Raw genomic sequence first — 23,940 nt, 5'->3', positions numbered from 1 at the left:
AAATAATAATTCAAACATTTAAATATTAATATTTTTACCCTCTCAAAGCTTGTGACTTACACGATGTTACGTATATGACCGATTATCGAGTGGCGGCGGTTATTAGGGATTGATGGGCGTAATATAGGAACGGAGTAGGGGCGACGTTACCCCATTAACACAGTTTTGTTACGGTGTAGGTAAGACTATTAGTGCATATGGTGTGGTAAGGGAGACATACATTTCCGAGGCGTTCCAGCTTAGTCCTCAGGGGTAGCGGCGCATCTGCGGCCTTCTTCCGGTAGGAATGTCTAATCCTATCTGAGGTTGATTACAGATGTCCAGGGCGGCAGTAGCCACTTACCTTCAAGTGGACTGCATACTAGTCTGCTACTCCTATATTATAATAAATATATATATGAAGTAGAAAACGAACTTGCAGTCCACCTGATGGTAAGCACTAGATCACTAGCTCTCATGGACATAAGTCTATATAATAATACAGGAGTTTTACCTTCACATACGTAATACTTAGCTACTTCTGAGGACTGAGATGGTCGCAATAATCCACATACCACACCCTTCCACCAAACTACAAAGAAATAAATGTTTCGGTGATCCCTTTCCAAGTTGATTATTCGTCATATAAACCAGGATGCTAATGTGTAAGTCAACCGACATCCGCGTCCCTTAGACCAAAATGAAAGGAAATAAATGTTTCAGTGGTACCTCCCCGAATTAATGTTACATCATTTAAATCAGAATATGTTGAAACGCAAACAATGTTACTAACATATAATAAAACATTTATTGCCGTTAAGATCCCATTAAAATGAGATACGTAATAATTGAAGTCGCTGTCGAAGTCATAAGAGCCTTCACACTTGTGCAAGCTTTTGTCACGAAAGCTCTTCACAAGCTTAACTCTACGAGCTTCTACGTCCAATCGTTTGAAGATTTGCTCTCATCTATTATCGAATGCTCTCTAATATGGAATGATGATTTGAATCTGTATTTTCAAAAACCTACGCTTATTATTTATGCTCGTTATTAATAATCAATCTATCCGATTTTTGCCTGAAAAAGATCGAAAAATGACAATGTCTAGTATTGAGAAATTGACAAAAATATTTTTTGTTGGCATACATTTATAGTATGCATGGCATATTCATGGTATGGTGTATGTAAATTTTGAACTTAGATTCCTGTGTTGGATCAAATGTTTGTATATTCATCTTTATTTTTTGTGTCCATTGCACACACGTCCCAGGGAATTCTATCGTCTTACAAATCTAGAAAGCTTATCTTTCTTACATACAGATATTCTCTTCCATCATCTCTTTTATAAATGTGTCTACCAATAACTTCAAAGGGTTCTTAAAATAACTTGTATCTTTACCATTTCAGCAATGAACGCATTTCTGTCGACTCGACGGTATTTAAATTAATCGAATTGGCCTCACAACCGTAGATTATACTCAACTCTTTGATTTCATTAATGTTGTTTAAATTATGTTTAAGTAAGAGTCACGACTCCATCTTTGGAGTTTAAAGGAGCTCATTTCTTACGTAAGCTTTGCTATATTTGACTTTTGTTCTTTGTCTTGTTAATCTACCGTTTTATCTTGTTAGAGTTCCGCACTGACAGAGCTCGATAATAAGCATAATTCGTAGATCTTTCCTACCTGTAACAGGTTGTATGTTTTAAACTGTAATAGATGATATTTTCGCAGAATATGTTTTTTAAGTACTTCCTACATAAGACGTATTTTTCCAGCATCATTCTTTTCGACTATCGTTTAAAGTGTAATGCATATGAGGGACAAATATAGGCTGTTTCGAAGAAAGAAGTTTTAAGAAAACTTGAAATAAAATAAGAGAAATAATATTAAATACCGTTCATTTTAATTGAGCCTACGGAATTCTAACTTGAAGTAAACACATAAATCAAATCAAATCAAATCATTTTTTTTTAATTCAAAATAGGTTCTTTACAGAGCACTCACTGAACGTCAATAAACTACCACCACTTCACAAGGTGTTTCGTTATGGAGAAGATTATTTGTGGCAACTATTGTTATCTTATAATTCTAATATTGTTTTATGGTATTGTATTAGAAGTAGTCCTAGTTACATGGTTACGTAACGGTGGTGCGTGTCGGACATCGTTCGAACACGGCGGGGCGTCGCCGCGCGCTATCGTGCGAGCGTTGAACATGTGCCGACAACACGGCTTATCTGTAGCGATAGTGGGGATTTTGTATTGCGATGTGTTTGAAGCTGAATATTTTATTTAACAGGTCGGTTACAAGTGCGTTTACTTCTTACTAATTAGATAGAATAACTTGCATAAATACGTCTTGCCCATTTCATATAGCATTGCTTTAATCTAGTCGAAAAGCCATGATTATTAGCACTGTTCACCTATACACGTGTACTTTTAATCAGTCCCTTTGGACTGACTACACGTATATGGCTATCCATACCCATGATGAATTCATGTCATGCAGTATTGTATTAGAAATAGTCCTAGTTACATGGTTAACGGTGACGCGTGTCGGGCATCGTTCGAACACGGCGGGGAGTCGCCGCGCGCTATCGTGCGAGCGTTGAACATGTTCCGACAACACGGCTTATCTGTAGCGATAGCGAGGATTTTGTATTGCAATGTGTTTGAAGCTGAATATTTTAGTTAAAGATTCGATTACAAGTCCATTTCTTTTCCTTGGCGACTTTGTAAAATAACTTGCATAACTACGTGTTGCCCATTTCATGTAGCATTGTTTTTCTCTAATCGAAATGCCATGATTTCTAGTGCCGTAAATCTTTACACATATACATTTAGTGAGTCCCTATAGACTGACTACACGTGTATAGCTATCCATACTCATAATGTATACATGTAGTGCAGTATTGTATTAGATGTAGTCCTAGTTACATGGTTACGTTACGGTGGTGCGTGTCGGACATCGTTCGAACACGGCGGGGCGTCGCCGCGCGCTATCGTGCGAGCCGTTGAACATGTTCCGACAACCCGGCTTATCTAGAACAATAGCGGGTATTGCGATGTGTTTCAAGTTGAGCATTCGCGTGTATGTCTTGTGTATCTCTCCCCCTAGCCCTGGTAGCCTTAGGCATACCACAGTGCTACAAATATTAAGAAGGCCCCAGTTAAAGATCAAACCGTTTCAGATTGCAGTTTCTAAAGCGCCCCTAAGATCACCGTTGAGACTTAACTATTGCTGTTCACTGAAGTAACGTCGTTTTTCAAACTTGTAAGTATATCAATTAACTCACAAACTGTGTGAGGCAACGCGCGCTTGCTTGCTTGATTGAATATTATTATTAATAATAAAATATGTTCAATCACACAAATACACTCTAATGCGACCTTTTAAAATATTCCCGCGTATAAATATTACGTATCGGGCAGAGATTTTATGTATTCACCGAGGCCTCCGCATGAAAATATTTAATTTAGAACGAAAACATACGCCATTGTACCGCAGACGTGTTTAAACTCGTATTGTGTAAAAATACGCGACGGCTCGTATGATATTCGCGTCGCGTTTTAATACGCAGAGTATTTTTATATTTTATTCGTTTACTGAATTAAATAGAAATTGAATATTCGCTTTAAAATGTAGGAATAGCTGCGGTTTGGATAAAAAAGTTGTTTGATGATTCGTTAGCAAATATTTGTCTAAATAAAGAAGACCAATATTGGTTTGAAAAATTAATTAGTTTTAATAATAAATATAACAGCTGGATGATCATTTTTGTAGCAATTATGAGACATGACAGCAAATATGAAGTTTGTAGGTAATGAAAAAACTCTTAACGTAGTTGACCTCTCGTATTTTTAAGGTGATAGAACCCTTTGTGGTTCGACTCCGGCACCACCACCGCCACACCTATTTCTGCCTCATAACAGCAGTGTTAAGCGCTCCTTTGTTCTGGTTTGAAGGGTTTGGTAAGGGAGACATATTTTTCCGAGGCGTGTCAGCTTAGTCCTAAGGTCCTAAGTAGCAGCGCATCTGTGGCCGACCTCAGCTAGGAATATATAATGCTATCGGAGGGTTATGTTGATGTCCATGAGCGACAGTAGCCACCTACCATCAGGTGGACTGAATCAAACCCAGAACGTTCGGTGATAAAACCCCATTCTCGACGCATCCGGATATCAGTGTTACATGGCGATATTAGTTCAACTAACCGGTTATTCCGGTCAAGGTGTTCAGTCAATGTATAATGTCTGAACCGCAGATGTATAAACACGGCTCTCATTCCGGACGAATGTCGCTTCGTTCGTGAGCGAACTTGACCGATATTCTGCGGTGTGGAGTAGATGGGTGGGAAATGTTGGAAAACGTTTTTACGTTTCGATTTGTTTCGTGTGCAGTTACAAGTTTTCAAAGTAAAAGAACGACACGATGGAATCTCTTATCTTTTTGAGCTCGAAAGGTGAGCTCGAAGGTTGAGCCTCTGTGGTTCAACTCCGGCGGCATCGCCCGTACACCTAGTTCTGCCTAATAACAGACCTCCTCCTCCATTCCTCTTAGATGTCCATGGACTCCAGTGACCATGAGTTGGACTGCATGCTTGGATGTTAGGAAACATTAAATAGGAACAATGCATGTAATATATTCAGGTATGTTTAAATGGCATAATTATTTATAATGTTGACATAAGCAAATGTCTGTTTAGACTCCGAGATTTGTGAACGGATTAGTAATTTAGTGATTTAGTCACACCCAGTCGGATTTAGGTATTATGCATGCCTGTCATGCGGTTATGCATATTAAGGTGTTATGTTTGTGGATCTGCATCTAAACTGGTAAACCGATTTCAATGCGGTTCTCTTAAGTAATGATGAAAATATTTCGATATTGGCCTTAGTAGGTATGTCCATATTGGGCCATTCCCAATACGATATTATCATATCGAAAATAAATTAAATATTGTTTTCTATAAATAGGTCGACGATAAAAATTACCGTCGAAATTTATAAAAATCTTTGAAATACAAGCTAGAATTAGTCATGACTCCGATGTCTACCCAGTCGATTTTACCACCTTTCCAATGTTAAGTTAGAACACTTTATATTGATGTCTCCGCTTAAGCATATTAGCGGCGCTTAACACTGCGTTATTAAGCAGAAATAGGTGTGTCGATGGTGTTGCCGAAGTCGAATCACAGAGGGTTCTACGACCGTAGCTCAAGTTCGTAATTCAAGTAGGTCATCAAATTTCTGTTTTTATGCGTCTGGTGCGGCCTTGAGAAGTAAAATCTTAAATCTGGTCTATTCATTCCAGTACTAACCGCGGTTGAACAACTATAGCTCTTTCTGAAGCCCCCATTTCGTTCCGTTCGTGAACGAACTTGACCGATATTTTCATACAAATGAGCTTGACATTGAGCTTCGAACCAGTTGAATTGTTTTCTAAGTCAAACTTAGGGAAGTAACAAAAATATTGAAACGATTTTAATATTTATTTAAAGGGAAAGGATGTGTTTATTGCACTCTATTACCGAGAATTGAATTGACTATTTCAATAATTATTTCACGAATTTTCAAAATTATAATTGTTATTTTTGATACCTAATAGAATCAGTATAGTTTATCCGGAAACGTACTGTCGTCATATATTTCAAGTGAAGTAATTTCTGCGTTTCTATGTAGGGGTAAGTATTGATGTTTATGAATTGAAGAAAGTTACGTTACATTAACATTTTCGACTTTATTGGGTAAACATTCATAAAGTCAAATTTTCGAAGTCTACTGGAATGTACTGGATGCTGTTCTGTGTAGCAATGTGATCGAAAATTAGTACCTATGGCCTCCATAGTGTCTGTAAAATGACTACTAATGGATTATTGTCGCCGATTCATATCATGTGGACTAGCTCGGCTATTTTGGCTTTTCATAATGACAAATCTTAAGTTTCATGAAAAAGCGAAAAAAAATCAGGTAAAAGTTAGTCTGAAATCCGCTTCACGAACGAACTTGACCGATTTATCGTACGACTTGATTCAGCTCCACTCAGCTCTAGGTAATGCCTACATAACTTTATCGCCGCTCGGCTTGCCGCTTGTATTTTTAAGAGCCGAGATGTGCCTGTAAAATTCAAACATAAACGTGCTAGGGTTGGCGGTGGTGTGTAAACGAATATATGTGTCTGAGATATGTGTGGACTGTCGTGATAAATAAACACGTAAGTGAAATTAAACCGCGTGTTACTCTGATAATGTGTCATTATGAAATAAATATTTATATGTACTATATAAAAATACTAGTGGTACCCGCGGCTTCGCCCGCATTTTAAAGATATAATATTATAACATTCATAAAACAGAAAATTCGTACCTTCATTGGAATGACAGTGGTGCCATCTGTCGGTCTTACCAACTCCCAAACCTTCGTGGGCTCTTGGACAACAACTGCAAAAGATCATCACTTGATCAAATGCATAGTTTCCGATTTTATAAAATGTATATAGACAAATATTCATTTTTATTTAAATAGATAGATGATCGACTAACATGGATAAGTAAAGTAACTGTAGATAAATTATGAAAAAATCGAATTTCGATCTTCTGGGTTGAAAGATCGATTCACTGAATCGATCCATTAGTGGAGATCGATTAAAATAATCGATTTTTGGTTCAAAAGATCGATTAATCGATCTCAGATCGCCATCCCATCCGTAGTTCCCGTGGGATTTCCGGGATAAAAACTACCCTATGTCCTTTCTCGGGTCTCAGACTATCTTTGTACAAAATTCGATTCAAATCGGTTCAGTGGTTTAGCCGTGAAGAAGAGACAGACAGACAGAGTTACTTCCACATTTATAATATTAGTAAGGATTAGTAAGGAAGTAAGGATTTGCTGACGGATACATAATTTGTTTGATCCTGATAACCTTTTTTTCGCTATCCTCGAAAAAAGATCGAAGACAGAATCGATTCTTAGGGCCTCGATATTTTTGTGAATCGATTTTTTGCACTTCGATTCGAATCGATTCAAAAATCGATATTTTTCGGAAAGAATCGCCACACCTAATATAATCCCAATAAATCTATAGTAACAAATATAATGTTGCAACCGTCTCCGATTGCAAGAATTGATATTTTTAAACTCATGGTTATTTAGAGTATGCCAAAAGACCCACAAACGTAGGTAGGATCCATTACTGGAGACCGATTAAAAAAAACGACTTTAAAAAAAGATCGATTCTCTGATTAATAGATCTAAGATCGCTCGATAAAAACTATCCTATGTCCATTCTAGGGTCTCAGACTAACTTTGTACAGAATTTCATGAAAATCGGTTCAGTGGTTTAGGCGTGAAGAAGAGACATACAGACAGACAGAGTTACTTTCGCATTTATAATATTAATAAGGATATCGATTAAAATAATCGACTTTTTGGTCCAAAAGATCGATTCTCCCATTAATCGATCTTAGATCGCCATCCCTAGTTCCCGTGGGATTTCCGGGATAAAAACTATCCTATGTCTGTTCTCGGGTCTCAGACTATCTTTGTACAAAATTTCATTAAAATCGGTTCAGTGGTTTAGGCGTGAAGAAAAGACAACCAGACAGACAGACAGACAGACAGACAGACAGAGTTACTTTCGGATTTATAATATTAGTAAGGAGTAAGGATTGTAGAAGTTATGAGAGGGTAGAACCTTTTGAGGTTCTTCGCTGCTATCGTCTGCCTAATAACAGCAACGTTAAACGCAGCTGTTTTCAGCTTTCTCTTACTAACTTAGCCGTCAGATATAGCAACGTAGCTGTGACCAACCTTAGGGTAGGAATCTTAACTCATGTTTGGTCGATTACAGATATCCATGACTTTTAAAAAAAAACTGCATTTATTTAAGAAAAATTCTTAAAACTAGTAGTCGGGGCTTCCTGGCTTCCTAGTCAGAGACACTTGTGATAGGAATGCCTTGCTCTTCCGCTGCTGGATTTCTTAATTAGGATTAAACATAGGATTAACATAAATATTACACCATATTGAGTACAATGTTTGGATATTATTAGTGCATTTTTATTATTAACATTATTAGTGCACTTTTGGATTGATAAAACAGAACACAGGTGTTAACGGACTATTATTACGTTTCACTAGCCCATAAATATTTAAGATGGTTGCCTTTAATATTTTGAAAACTGTGCTCTTTGCATACAGATTGTTACTGCGCGGGTACATCACTCATAGATTAATTGTGATTTTCATACCGCTTTTCATTAACCTTAATTAGAATTCAACTAGTACAAAACTACGCCACATACTCTTAATTAAAGTTTAATCACCTCTGCGGTAAAATAACAGTATTTATGAGATTAACGCCAGTAACATCAGTTATTAACAAATTTCGGTTAACCGTAGTTATTTCTGGTTAACCGAAACGTATTTGAATCGTTATAATAACGGTTTACGATTTGTGATCATTTTAATCTTATTTGATGTACTTAAAACGTAAAATGTTATTAATTTATTAGCGGTAACACGTTCAAATATATTTGATAACACAATACATATAACAGGTTAATTTCCGCAGTAAAGGAGGGACAAGTAAATATACAACAAATTCTAAGTTAGTCCTTGTTGGTGATGCAGGCTGCTGGCTTACAATAGGGATAGGTTTTATATATTTTTACCTTTTTATAATATTTTTGTATTTTTAAAAGAAATATATTATATGTCCCTTTTGACTACGTTAAATAAAGGAACGTTGTTTTTCTCTCGACTTCTCAAATATACCTTAAAAACCTTGAAAAAGTCGACAAGTCTTCACCCTTTAAGACGCTGAGAGCCCCCGAAGCCCTACAGTCCTCAAGAGTAGCATTGTATGTGTGTATGAAGTTAGGATACCTTCGATCTTATTCCTGGATTCCTCACTTAAATTTATTATAGAGATTCGTGATCAGATGGCCCGCATGTCCGATTAATATAAATATGGTACATCTGTATGTTTTTTTTGTTTATTGGCAGTTTCATTTAATGAGGTAATATTTGGCTTATGTACGTAAAATTTAATCCAACTTAATAACAGATTCCTATGTTGTGACTTCACTGAATCGTTGACAAAATTTAGAGACTGTTACAAAAAGATAGGAGATTTTTTATTTAAATATATTTATAGTAATTTTCAGTTGACCTGTAACAACCGTTCCTTTACACTATTTCGGGGGACAAATATTTTTACATTCCATTGAGATGTGAGTGGCAACCCTAGAGAATAGATTGCAATTTTCACGTTTGTAATATTTAACTTCACTTCAACGGAGGTTGTTTCGGCAGATCGAGGTGATGTGATACTGAAAATATTGTGTAGATGGAGCGTAGGGCTCGGGAAAGGGCGTAAAATACTCTACCGGCCCGTATCGATTCTCTCGTTATTTCTGTTATTAAAGTTATGCACATCATCATAAATGCACGTTTAGGCAGATAAACCTATAGGCTTGGAAGTCGTTGATTTTTCGAAACTAAGTGTGTACCACAACTAAGTCCTTATGAGTTGCAACACACCTTGAATCTTGTTCTGTGTGGAATTAGTAGGACATGTCAATGGGCGGTAGTGCCCATTCACATCGGTTGGGGCACATATTCATTAGCTCCTTAATTTTTAAAAGCTTTCATCCTGAATTTATGTTTTGCAATCGACGGTGCCACAAAACTATTCGCCATTTTGCAAAGTAATGTAAGGCAAAAATATTTGCCAACTAAGATGTTGGCTGCCTTGGCTGACCGAATTTCCAAGGTGTAGTAGCATATTACGGATAGTAAGTAGCACGCGAATTTTCCTCGGTTGCATTTTGCCTACTTTTTATGTGCCCTGAAAATCCTGCGGGTAAGGTAAGAATATTACAGCGAATGTTACAGCTTTTTTACATGTCTGCAAAAATGGGAAATACACTTAGAATAATATAGAAAACTTTGCATTGATTGCAAAAATTGTGTTGATATCTGAAATTTTTGTGTGGGAAATTTTGTAACGTGGCAAAAGGTGATATAGCCAGTATGTTCGGTTGAGAAAATACCACCGCCACGCCCTTTCCCAGTGTGAAGCAGTTCTACGTTTCGGTGCAATGATGAGGATGCTAATATACGATGCGACTATCTTAGTCTTCAGTAGCAGCAGCCGATCTTTGATCGTTGTTTATGGAGTTGGCTAGAGATGTTCATGTTAGTTAGCTTCTCCAATATTTAAAAACAGCTGTGGTCCGTGGTACTAAATTGGAATGCCTTGAACAAATGTGTCTCTACAATACCCTACCTTTACCCTATTTTAAATAGGCATTTTAAGAAACAATCTCTATAGAACAAAGTTACACCAACACCTAGTAAGTCTCTGTAGTTTGCGAGTGAACACGTAAAGTAGCGCCAAGGGTCTGTTATTCGACGGACAATTAGTCAAATGTATTCGGTCAGAGCAATCAGTGACCTAATGAAGGCGCAAACAGTTCGGTCGTAGTTTCGACGGCCAACCGATGCGGACGAGGTTAGTTAATTAATACGGTAGAAATGTAGAAATTTATGCCCTTCTTTGGCACTACGGATGTGATGCCTAGGTTTATGTGTAGGTTAACAATTAGAAGATTACGATCTTCAATATTTATTCGACTGCGGATGGAAATGTTTTTCGAGCGTATGAATGTATGTAAGGTAATTTTTTTGTACGTCTTGCAGCTCAAACGGCTTGACGTATTCTAACATGAGGTGTCGTTGGATTCATCTAAATTGTGTGACATAGGTTACATTACTTCCCTTTTGAGATTTTTTTAACAGTCGCGGTTATAAATATGGAATAATTACGCATAATTTCTGCGTTTTTGTAAATATTTTTTTTATATAATATAGGAGGAGCAGAGGAGCAATGGACTGCATGTCTATCTGATGGTAAGTATCTACTGCCATCCATGAATATCTGTACTTACCACACTATTCAAAGTGGAACATAGCAGCGCTTAACACTGCAGTTATTAGGCATTAGGTGTGGCGGTTGGGCGACCGGAGTCGAACCACAAATGGTTCTATTGATTTGTCTATACAAATTTTGTGTTATTCCATCGATTTCGAAGCGCTTGTTTTAAAAATAGTTCGCAAACGAATAAATATTGAAAAGCCTTTCGAGTTTGACATGCCGAATGGGACCGCAGCTAACGTGGAGTCGTGGAGCGCGGATCAAACGTTGAAATATTACTGCGGCGGCCGCGCGATCTGTCAGTGACTGATGTTGAACGAGTGTGCGATGGTTGCTGGTAGGTGCTCTTTTCACCGTTTGATAGGTGGTGATTTGTTTAATTTTTTTTTTGTAATAATGATGTGAACAAGCTTTACATCTGATATTAAGTCCTGCCCAAGGACATGCGTCATCAATTTCTGATAAGATGGGATTCCTACCTGATGCTGGCAACAGATGCATTTCACCCCTGATGTGAGGAATAAATTACAAAGCCTCGGATACGTATGTCTTAATTGATTCCTAGATTAAAAATTATTTTCTACTTTTTAGTTGATTCTATCATAAAAGAGTGTTTTTTAGTTTTTTGAACTATATTTATTTTATTAATTTTTAGTATTTGTTGTTATAGCGACCATCAATATGCATCGTCTGCAAAAAAAATCAAGTGTCTTTCTATTACGGTTTAAGAGATAAAGCCCTGTGACTCACGAACAGACAGCGGAGGGTTTCGTTTTACCCTTTGAGTACGGAATCCTAAAAATCATTCTACGAGACGGTATTACTTTGCGATGAACTTTCTCTAAGGCGCTCGAATAATCTCGCCTTGAAAATCGTTAATCCTGAGGATGTTGATAAGGACAATGGTACAAAATTATTAAAATCGTGTATTGTCATTGGTTTTTGATTATTTTTCAAAATTTTGAATTAAACTGAACATTCAAAGTGGATAGACATCGGGTTCAAAGATTCCGTTACTCTGTTACATACATACATACATACAACCCAAGCTAATAAAAGCGTGTTAATACATTGCGGTCGCCATAACTTAAATCGTATATTTCGAGTTTTTCGCTTTATCTATTGAACCGCAAATTTTTACATCGTATTTACTTTTATGGCATTTTATGGATAACTAATATTCAAAACAAAATAATAAATGAAAAAATTCTGGTACGGAATCCTCCGTGTATAAGTTCAACTCGCACTTGACCAATTATTGAAATTTCAAAAATTTTTTTTTTAAAAACTGGCCAGAAAAATAGTTCCTTTTATTCAGAAAATATTTACGGGCCTTCCCTCCTTCTTTGCTTCGGGCTTACAGTACCGGGTACTGGTTACCATGAGTTTCTACGTTTTGACAAATATGACTGTTTTGGTATTTATTTACGTATTTGCCCATACAAATTCCAATCAGCGCCCGTAACGGATTGTATCAGAACTATAGTGTCAGTAACGTAACATATGTTTAAATTGACAAAATAGGGCTTTATGTTTTGTCTCTCTTTTTTGCGAACATGTGAGGCAGACAAAAAGACTTGAGCACTTACTTCTTGTTACGTTTACTCAGTCTACTGAAGCAAACGTAACAGAATAATGGATTGAGTAAACGTAACGTGAAATTGTAGGATTTTTGAAAACTCATGGTAAGGGTACAGACCTCCAAAGCCGGAAATATATGCTTGAATTTGTTAGAAATTTGCAATTTACCTGGATGCACCTGCCTAACTTATCAAAACTAGGCGCAACGTGCAAATTTCAGCCGATATTTTGAATTGTAAATCCTTTTGCACTGAATGCTGAAATTTAGATGAAATTTCAATGAATATGTATTTTCGGTAGCTCGTAGTTTTAGTAGATTTCGTAGAAAACAGTCAGAAATATGTACGGAACTTGATCGGATGTAGAAACTAGTTTAAGGAATTAACGTGGTATTTAACGTACAGATGTGTTTTTTTTTTGCACAATCGTGAAAAAACATTTTCATATTATCTTAATCAGATAAATATTTTACTAATAAATCGCATACTGAAATACTTCACAGACTAAAATCACGTATATTTTTCGATATAATTACTATCAGATTTTTTTTAGTTATTACCACTTTGACCATGGAAGTACCATCGCCAGACCTTTGTCTAGCATAAATCAGGTTTAGCGTTTCGGTTGAATAGTGGGAATGCTAGATGACTTACGCCGCCTAATAGGCGGGCATCTTAGTCCTCAGAATGACAACGATTATGTGGTCGGCTTCTGATAAAACCCCTATTTTATATAGAGTTGATTACTAATATTCTTGGGCGTCATGATCACTTGCTACTAAGTGGAACTTGTCCTTTTTCTACTGTCTAACTTATAGAGGAATATATTTTGTCCTACGGCTGGACAGAGGCCTCTCTTACTGAGGACTAATTTAATACCACAAAAGACCGACATTACAGAATGTACATTGTACAGTACACACATGCCTCAATTATGAATACCACACATGATAAACAATTCCATCTCCCCGATTATAAAATCTGGCCGAGTCTGTGGTTTCAATCGACGTTTGATACTGGAGCGCGGTGCAGCTAAATTAAACGCTTTATTTGCCGTTTAGTGGTAATATCGGTTTTATTTGTTTAAATATTCGTTATGTTTTGCACGTTTCAATGTCCGTATATGCAGTAAAAAGGGATATTCTGTTGAACATCCCGTTATGTACTCTTTTCAACGTGGGAGTATGTATATAGGGATACATAAAGGGTAGTAATTATATAAATGAAGCATTTAAGTCCTTCAGGTCCTCCAGCAATGCAATCTCTAGATTTTACTTAATATACAACGTACTTCGGTAACTTGAAAATAAAAAAAAGTTTGGAAAATCCAAAAGTGCACGACTCATAATGCTCATTTAATTATGAAATATAAAAAAAAAACTTAAGTCGTTCAAAATTAATTGCCGAAAAAACAGTTGTAGTAGGAAGAAGGTACTGCACAAGCGCCCCTGGTGGAATAAATGTACATAATATCTATAGATATACAGTCTTGTAGTTTTCGTTTTTTATTAATTGCAATTAAACGACACTTAATTAATTAATCATTCGCATTCAGTGACCTACAATCGTCGATTAGAATTTAAAAAAAAAAAAATTAACTTTAATGATGGATTTTTTCACAAGTTACAGTGTTTTCAGGTTTCACACATGACGGACAGGAAAATTTTTTGACCTATTTTGGTGTTTTTTTCCAATTCTATTGCAGTAAATCAATTTTTAAAAAGTATGGAATTAATCTCCATTAAATTATCTCGACAATAGTATGCAAAATATCTTGATTCCGTGAACTATCAAGGCTATAATAATAAAAATAGCCACCAAAATGAAGCGAAAAAATTTTTTCGATCGTAAAGCACTCTCTGATGCTTCGCATCATGAGTCGTGCAATAGCTCCCACTTCATAATGGTTGGAGAAAATTTAAAAAAAAAAAAAACTTATGATTTGTCAATAAAATGGACTTTATTTTACCCCACTAAATTTTCCGACACCAATAATAATTGTTAATCAATAATAACCATCTAATAACTGTTCATCAACTAATCAATATACATTTTAGTTTCCTACTCAAGTAGTGACTATTACACTAAAAGGGCCTAATGTTTTTTAGGGCTTATGTAATGAATTATCGATATAATGACAATAACATTATTAAAGGCATATAAACAGTTACACCTACCAGGTTACAATTACACCCACTCATGTAACCCTCTAATGTACGGAGGCAAAATTAATTAAGAATTTAATTAATGTACGTTTTCATACAAACTTAGTACCAGAAGATGACACTTCATAATGTGTGAAAGACTGAGTGGTGGTTTATTTGACGTTTTGTTAAATGAACACACCTGTCGACACTCAGTTATGAAACCCTTCAGCTGCGCATGTGGTCCCGTGTCTACGTTTGATACTGGAGTTATATACGAGTACGAGCATTTGCCCGCGGCTTCGCTCGCGTTACGAAGTAATATTTCCATCCCCTATTTTATGCCCTTGGGGGTAGAATTGATCAAAATCCTTTCTTAGCGGATGCTTACGTCATAACCTCTATCTGCATGCCAAATTTCCACCCGATCCGTCCAGTGGTTTGGGCTGTGCGTTGATAGATCACTATGTCAGTCAGTCACCTTTGAGTTATATATATTTAGATTGTCACTTGGGAAAAAAAATATAAACTGTTTTTATACTTTAAGAAACTTCTGATTCTATTTTCCAACCCTGTAGCTGCTGTAGTCTAATGTCGTCTATAATACTCAAGTCACTTTTTGTACCATTAGTACGTTTGATTCTCGAGTGCAAAACCAATTTGTACATTTATGTATTTGTAGCTTCAATAATTGAATGTTATCGATAAACGGAAGTGTAAATAGATAATACCGTACCAATACGATATGTGAATACACCTATCTTAACAGTACATTATAATGAACCCCATCCGCTGTGCATATAATTCCAAGTTGACATTTGTTACTCGAGTGCAAAAACAATTTCTATATTTACAGCGTTAAAAATAAAATAAATGATACACCTATGTATGTATGCACGATTCTTCATAATGTTAAGAACCAGGTAGTGTATTTGCCAATATAACACGTAAATACTTATACTACCACACCTTAACACTTAGTTATGACATTTGTTACTCGAGTGCTAAGTCAATTTTTATTTATTTACAGCATTAACGTTAAAATAAATGTCGTGTATGTCGATACTACATACTGTGAAGAGCTGGGTGTTAGTGTTTTTGTCGATATGACACGTAAACACACCTGTCTCAACACTCAGGTGTAACAACTCGAGTGCAAGACCAATTTCTATATTTACAGTTTTAACGCTAAAATATATCGTGTGTATGTATATATATACGATACTTTACACAGTTAAAACCCGGATGTTAGTGTGTTTGCCGAAATCACACGTAAACACACCTGTCTCAACACTCAATTTGAAGTGTTGTAACAGTTGATACTCTAGTGCTAAGCCAATTTCTATATTTACAGATTTAACGTTAAAATAAATGTTGTGTATGTATGTATATACGATACTTCAGAACCGGGTGTTAGTGTGTTTGCCGATATCACACGTAAACACACCTGTCTCAACACTCAATTATGAAACCCACCCGCGCGTGAATGCGGTTTTGGATCGACGTTTGATACGAGTGGTGTATTACGGATAAAGCAATTTTGCTATTTCAACATCGATTTTCGTTGTTATTGCTCTGTTTTTGAACTGTAGTATACTGTGTCGTTGGTGTATTTTGTGTTTGCTAGAGCCATTATTTAATATTCAACTTTATTTTAAATTCTGAATTCTTAATTATTCTTAATTTAAAAGAATACATGGAGTATTCTAAAGCATTTTAAAGATAACAATAGGTACGTTTGCAATCTGTATTTTTGATTTTAATAACTAAATATAATGCGATTAACGGCAATGAGCTTTCTAAGGCAAAGTGGTCACCATCTTCTAAACATTTGCAACACCAGAGAAAGGGCCAAGGCATTGCCGAATTATATTGTTTTTAAATATGGGTCGACATAAAAAACAGTACTACTAAAAGGGGTTATTCTAGTGTATTTTTACCATTATTTCATGTCAACATTATACATGATAGCAAAAAATATATACCGATTTAAGTGTAGACCGGTGGTGTGCCAGAAATTGCTGATAAATAAAAATGTGGCTTATGTTCGTGGAACGGCATACTCGTAATATATCATTAATGTGGAGTGACCCCGTCCAGGCGTGACCCGCTTGGCGCGCCGCCAGCCGGCTGTTGTACACGAATGTCCTGGACAGTGCTGGCCACTCGCACCCCCACTGTTTGTTTATCTTCAGATATTAATCACGGTGAAGTGAGTATGGTTTGCTTGCGTTTCGTGGTAAGTAAGATGATGTGCAAGATACATTGAGATGTTGAGATTTGCTCTGGTTAAGTTCGTCAGATGTTATTAGTAACTTAAGACAATACAAAGTAAAATAACTATAGGGTTATGCGATATCTGTATATTATGAAGCTGTATTATACGAACAGTTTTTTAAGTTTACATCCTCGCAAGATGTAAGAACTACGTTACACGTAGAAACTGAGTTATTAATTTGGTCGTTAGTAATATATCGTTAATGTGGAGTGACCCCGTCCAGGCGTGACCCGCTTGGCGCGCCGCCAGCCGGCTGTTCTACACGAATGTCCTGGACAGTGCTGCCCACTCGCACCCCCACTGTTTGTTTATCTTCGGATATTAATCACGGTGAAGTGAGTATGGTTTGCTTGCGTTTCGTCGTAAGTAAGATGATGCGTATAAGATACATTAAGATTTTAAGATTTGCTCTGGTTAAGTTCGTCAAATGGTAATACTAACTTAAGACAATACAAAGTAAAATTACTATAGGGTTATCTAGTATCTGTATATTATGAAGTTGTATTATACTAACAGTTTTTAAAGATTATATCCTCGAAAGATTTAAGAACTACGTTACACGTCGGAACGAAGTTATTAATTTGGTTGGTGGTAATATATCGTTAATGTGGCGTGACCCCGTCCAGGCGTGACCCGCTTGGCGCGCCGCCAGCCGGCTGTTGTACACGAATGTCCTGGACAGTGCTGGCCACTCGCACCCCCACTGTTTGTTTATATTCAGATATTAATCACGGTGAAGTGAGTATGGTTTGCTTGCGTTTCGTCGTAAGTAAAATGGTGCGTTTAAGATACATTGAGATGTTCACTTTTGCTATGTCTAAGTTCGTCAAATGATAATAGTAACTTAAGACAATACAAAGTAAAATAACTAAAGGGTTATGCAGTATATGTATATTATGAAACTGTATTATATACTAACAGTTTTTAAATTTTATATCCTCGCAAGACGTAAGAACTACGTTACACGTAATATATCGTTAATGTGGAGTGACCCCGTCCAGGCGTGACCCGCTTGGCGCGCCGCCAGCCGGCTGTTGTACACGAATGTCCTGGACAGTGCTGGCCACTCGCACCCCCACTGTTTGTTTATCTTCGGATATTAATCACGGAGTTGGGTTTGCTTGCGTTTCGTCGTAAGTAAGATGATGCGCAACATACATTGAGATGTTGAGATTCTAATTGGTTTCTTGTATCGTCAATTGTAACTATATCATTATGTTTAAACAATATCAGGGAAAATTACTATAGGGTTATGCAGTAGCTGTAATATTAATCTGTATTATAAGAACCATTTACAAAATTTTCAATCTAGCATTATTTAAGTGCTACGTTACAGGTAGAAACAGAGATATTAATTGTATATTTTGATGAATTTTCTCTAGCATTCCGTCCTTGTCCATATATGATGTTTCAAATTCACTGTGTATTCACAAAGCCTGCGATGCTCCCTATAATTTCAGTTCAGCCGCGTACAATATTATTCTGTACAGATGTATGTAACAAAAAGTTTAAAACTACTTTCGAATCAAAAATCGTATAACTAAAGAAAAAGTATATTTGTAAAATAACTAAGGAATTATTTAATTTTATGAAAATTACTTGTTATATGATTGGATTAAACATGTCTTTCATAAATAAACAGAATCAACAAATTGCCAACATCAACTCGAGCATATAACATAAAATATTTCCAACCAAAACATCATATCAATTCCGAAAAGCACAAATACGAAATCCTCCACTGGTATTATATTAAATTACCCTTGTTACTTCGCAACACGAAGTTTAATGTGTGACAGGAAGCCGCCTACGAACTCATCGTCACATATATACACTTCTGAGTAAGTCGCTTTAGGTTGTGACTAACTTTGACACAAAGTGAAGCTTCATGGTTGAACTCGTTAATGGTAATCGTTATATCTCTATTATAAGTTATCATAAGGAATATTGTGAGAAATGTTATTTCCAAACCAAAAGTAGGAATGGAACTTTGTGCCGCGTATTTCCCGAAAGATTTGAGTATAAAATCGGGTTAGAAATACGTTCGTACATAATGAATATGCCGCTTGAGGACTAAGGTGAAACGCCTCGGTTAAGCTTGTCTCTCTTACCATACCCTATAAACCGGAACATAGCAACACTTCACTATATAGCAGATGTAGGTGTAAAAATGGTGGGCTGGTGGTCCCTCCGAAAACAATAACCAGCATCAACCCATTTCTATACTACTGCTGGGCACAGATCTCCTATAGTCCACCGCACTAAACAATAACATGCCTAGTACAATTTATACTACAAAAGCAATACAACCAACCTATAAAACTTTAAAGACACATACATAGAAACGACTATTTGAATTCAATTACAAACGTACAAAATGAACCCCATTCAAGTAACTTTGCAACACGAAGTTGAACACACAAATGTCACAGTAAGTCTTAGCCGTCGCTCGAACGCAATAAGTTCGTTACATGCGAGTCGGTTGTGACTTCAACTGACTTCACAAAGGCCTGTGCGAGTGCGAGTAATGTTCAGGAATTGTATTGTGTAAATATGAATTGAGCTATGTAATGCTGTATTGTCATTTAAGTGGTAAAAAGACCCCACTTTTCTGGCTCTCCCTAATTATGGGACTACCTACCCGTATCTCTAACAATGCCTTATAAAAAACCTAAAAAATATTGGAACCGACTTGTGACTTATAAGGCCTCACTTATATTTACAGGTATTGAACGTGTCTTGTCAGACAAAGTCATATTTTCTACACATAATTTTGACAGGCACAGCCCGTGTCTGACACGTCACATGTCTAAAGACATAAATGCAGCTTTAATACAAATATTTAAAGCCGCAGACATGCATATGACTATTTGAATTCAATTACAAACGAACGACATTGTACAAATTGAATCCTATGCAAGTAACTTTAAAACTCAACGCGAAGTTGAACACACAAATGTCATATGAAGTCTTAGCCGTCGCTCGAACGCAATAAGTTCGTTACACGCGAGTCGGTTGTGACTTCAACTGACTTCACAAAGGCGTGTGCGAGTGCGAATAATGTTCAGGAATTGTATTGTCTTGGGAAGTTGTTCTATGCGTAAATATGAATTGAAGTTGTTAGCCTTATTGTGACATAAGTTTCAAAACTAGAAGCAGTATGGTACCACCGTCGCAACTATTTGTAGCATGCAGAAATAGAATGGTGTGGATGGCGACTGACTTTCAGAGTTATATGTGGTGTCGATCCTAATGGGGTTACCACGCATCTCAGATCTGCTTTAGGTAGTCTAGTTAATAAAAGATGTGAAAGGGTGACAGTTTCCCCTTACCATGCTTGATCTGTCGCGTTTGCTACAACCTTATACAAATGAGGTTTTTGTTTAATTTTGATCTAACAAACGAGCATGCAGTCCACCTAATGGTATTTTTTTTTATAATATAGGAGTAGCAGACGAGCATGCAGTCCACCTGATGGTAAGTGGCTACTGCCGCCCATGGACATCTGTAATCAACCTCAAAGATAGGATTAGATATTCCTGCCTGAGGTCAGCCACAGATGCGCCGTTACCCCTGAGGACTAAGCTGGAACGCCTCAGAAAAGTCTGTCTCCCTTACCACACCCTTCAAACCGGAACACAGCAGCGCCTAACAGCACACTGTTGTTATTAGGTAGAAATAGGTGTGGCGGTGGTGCCGCCGGAGTCGAACCACAAAGGGTTCTACCACCTTCATGTAAATGCCTACTGCCACCCGTGGACACCTCGACACCATCCAGTCAGTCAACCCCATATAAGATTAGATTCCTACCTGAGGTCAGCTTCAGATGCCTTACCACTGTGGACTAAATTAGACCACGGTTATTTAGGTCTCCCTTAAATATTACCATCTTAAACAAAGAGAAAAATAACAATATAGTAGTGCAGATAAAATATCGTACAACAGAATACGTTTCTTAATATTTCATTCTATTATTGATGGCTTCAGTAAATTTTCCTATTCGCAAACATTTCCGAAGAGGCAACGCAAAAACAGACGTTGTTTACGTTCGAATGAAAAATTGCTAGCATTCGCATACGACTTGATTAATTTAGCCTTCGGGAGAAAACACATTTTCAAATGTATTGGAATATGTGGATATTATCGTTTTCTTCTTTCTTTTCTTACAAGGTTTTCTCCGTGGCGCCGGCTTGTGATTGACGTATGGTATTTTAAAACATTGGATGCGGGAACTGGAGTTCTATGTAGAATTTGTAAAACCCATCTTGATTCGACTCCGGAGGCACTACTGCCAAATCTATTTCTGTTTTATAACAACAATATAAAGCATGTTTTGTTTGCTTTGTTTTGAAGTATGTGGTAAGAAAAATATGAGGTGGTCCAAATTAGTGTTTAGGGTGGCTGCCTTATAAACGCACCTGTGGCCGACATCAGTACCCCTTACCATAAGTTTTCAAAACATCCCACAATTTTACGTTACGTTTACTCAATCCATTATTCTGTTCCGTTTGCTTCAGTAGAATGAGTTGTCAAGTGACGATGAAATTGTTGTCTCGCACACATGTTTGCAAAAAAGAGAGACAAAATATAAAGCACCATTTTGTCAATTTAGACATTTAATGTTATGTTACTGACACTATAATCGTGTTACAATACGCTAGGGGCGCTGATTGGAAATTGCATGGGCAAATACGTAAACAAATACCAAAACAGTCATATTTGTCAAAACGTAAAAACTCATGGTAAGGGTACTGTACCCTTACTATGAGTTTTTACGTTTTGAAAAATATGACTGTTTTGGTATTTGTTTACGTATTGGCCCATACGATTTCCTAGTTCTGACATAAACCGCTAGGGGCGCTGATTGGAAATTGTAAGGGCAAATACGTAAACAAATACCAAAACAGTCATATTTGTCAAAACGTAAAAACTCATGGTAAGGGAACTGTATAGATTAAATATTATTTGAAATTAATTACAGATGTCTATGGACAGCAATGACCTCTTATCTTCCTATAGACTACATCTTATTTTAATTTAGTAAAAGTAAACTATAATGAAAACTTAAATATTTATCACTTACTCTTTATAGAAATATGAAGTAAAGGATAAATGACTTCAAGTTACTTGAACAATCACTGTAGAGGAAATGCAAGGAATAAGTGCATTCACAAAGATGGTATTAATATTCAAGTACTGAGGTTCCCTTTTCAAGTCTACAATTTTAATGCCTCGTCTAACACTTAATATTGAAAAGGAAAGGGTGGTAGGGAGAAGCTTATTTGCTACGAGTTTTTCCGAGCGGTTTCGTCCGTGAAAAGCTATGCGCATGGTTTTTTTTATTCTTACATGATTTTGGATAGCTTGATATAAAAAATGTGATTCCCTGTGTTTCGTGAAATTCAGGATTAAATCTTTTCAACCATAGAAACTTTAAGGACAATAAAGCAATAAGTTAAACAGTTTTTATGCCATTCGTTGTCAAATAATTACACCCCTACTTATGGCCATGAGACTCTTCTCAATATGAAAAATATTTAGGCCAATTACACCGCGCTGGCCGAACATAACTATGTAAAATCATAAAATGAGGTGCATGCCTAGGGGTTGAACCTAAGACCCCCAGATTTAGTTATCAAGTTTTAACCATTAAACTATCGCTGCTCTTATGTCATAAGTATAATTAAATTCAACTTTATTCCTAAGATCAGTGTGCAGTGGAAGTAACTTTGTAACGGAATTGTGGCGGATTTTTCAAACAACTATTTTCCATTTGGCCTGATTTTAAAACAAAGGGGAAAACGTTTACAGAATGAAATATGGTCACGGCGATTGAGTCGATCGTTCCAATACGTTTAAGGTACCTGTTATAATGCTGGTGAGAAAAGATTAGCTGCTAACAAATGTACTACGCGCTATTTCAATTGTAACTGGTCGAAAAAAGGCATACTCCTGGTTTTAAATTTGATATCTAACATTTACTATTTAGTTTCATTTATTTATAAGACATGCTTCTTGTTAATTCTTTGAATACTTAGACAGGCAACATACCAATATAAGGTTAGTAATGCTTGTAGCATTAATAGCCCAGTGGTAGAAACGTGGCCTCTCAATCAAAGGAGTCTGAGGTTCAAATCCTTCTTATTCTGAGGCGTAACCCCTGCGCAGTAATGGGACTGTAATGTGTACTGGTTCGGTTAGTACAAATATAATACAAATCGGTTCACTACTGTCCTACCCGCACGACGTCCACACTAAGAGTGACATACCAGACAACAACTGACACAACTGACAGCTAACTCGATGTCGCCAGATACGCACCACTACCGCACGTCATACTAGTACTCGTATCTATGTTTAGTGTCTAATTATGAGGGTACTTACTAATACACTACATAATGGATTGATGATGATGAATACTTGGACCGTGATACAGTCAATCGCATATCGCACATCGCTGGCAGGGTAACAGTCGCTTCGGAATGTCGATAGTGCCAATCGGGCCGCAGCTACTTGTCTATTAACCGATCCAATTTGCCCCGGGAACGCCGCGCTGTTTTTATAGCAATGCCCTTATCGCTACGTTGCTTGCACAAAACTACGGTAGCGACGTTACATTTGTTTTCGATTACGATTTTGGTTGATAAGTTTTTAACGTAAAAGTGAATTATGTTTATTGTGTTTATATATATTATAAAACAAATCTATATGAATCCTTTTTCCATTTACAAAATGCAGCACTAAAGCCGTCCAAAATTTGTATTATTGTCTTAACTTAATATTATGAATGGGAAAGTTTTAGTTTGTTCTCGGTGTAAGTAATAATTTGCAACTAAATAAAAAAAAATCGAGTTTTCGATATATTTTAAATCTTGATGATATAGAATTTTTCAATTTGTGTGTAAGCACCCTTTTGGATATTCATTGAGTTATTCAGATTAAACAGCAAATAAACGGAACCTTTTTTAACATACTCGTAACAAGACAAAATTCCCAAACGATTTTGTAATGAAAGGAAC

The 23,940-nt window shown here is 36.6% G+C and overlaps 1 protein-coding gene across 1 annotated transcript in view; it reads left to right on the top strand.

The window, feature by feature from the left end:
- The window catches only part of aPKC (protein kinase C iota type), a 271,760-nt gene that overhangs the window by 133,804 nt on the left and 114,016 nt on the right, over positions 1-23,940 (top strand). The gene's annotated exons all lie outside the window — the stretch shown is intronic.

This window comes from Epargyreus clarus, unplaced genomic scaffold (assembly GCF_041222505.1).
Source record: "Epargyreus clarus isolate Ecla_fem2 unplaced genomic scaffold, WU_Ecla_fem_2.2 ptg000027l, whole genome shotgun sequence".
Classification (NCBI taxonomy): domain Eukaryota; kingdom Metazoa; phylum Arthropoda; class Insecta; order Lepidoptera; family Hesperiidae; genus Epargyreus; species Epargyreus clarus.
The sequence above is the reverse complement of the archived record's forward strand: the minus strand, read 5'-3'. Positions and strand labels throughout refer to the sequence as shown.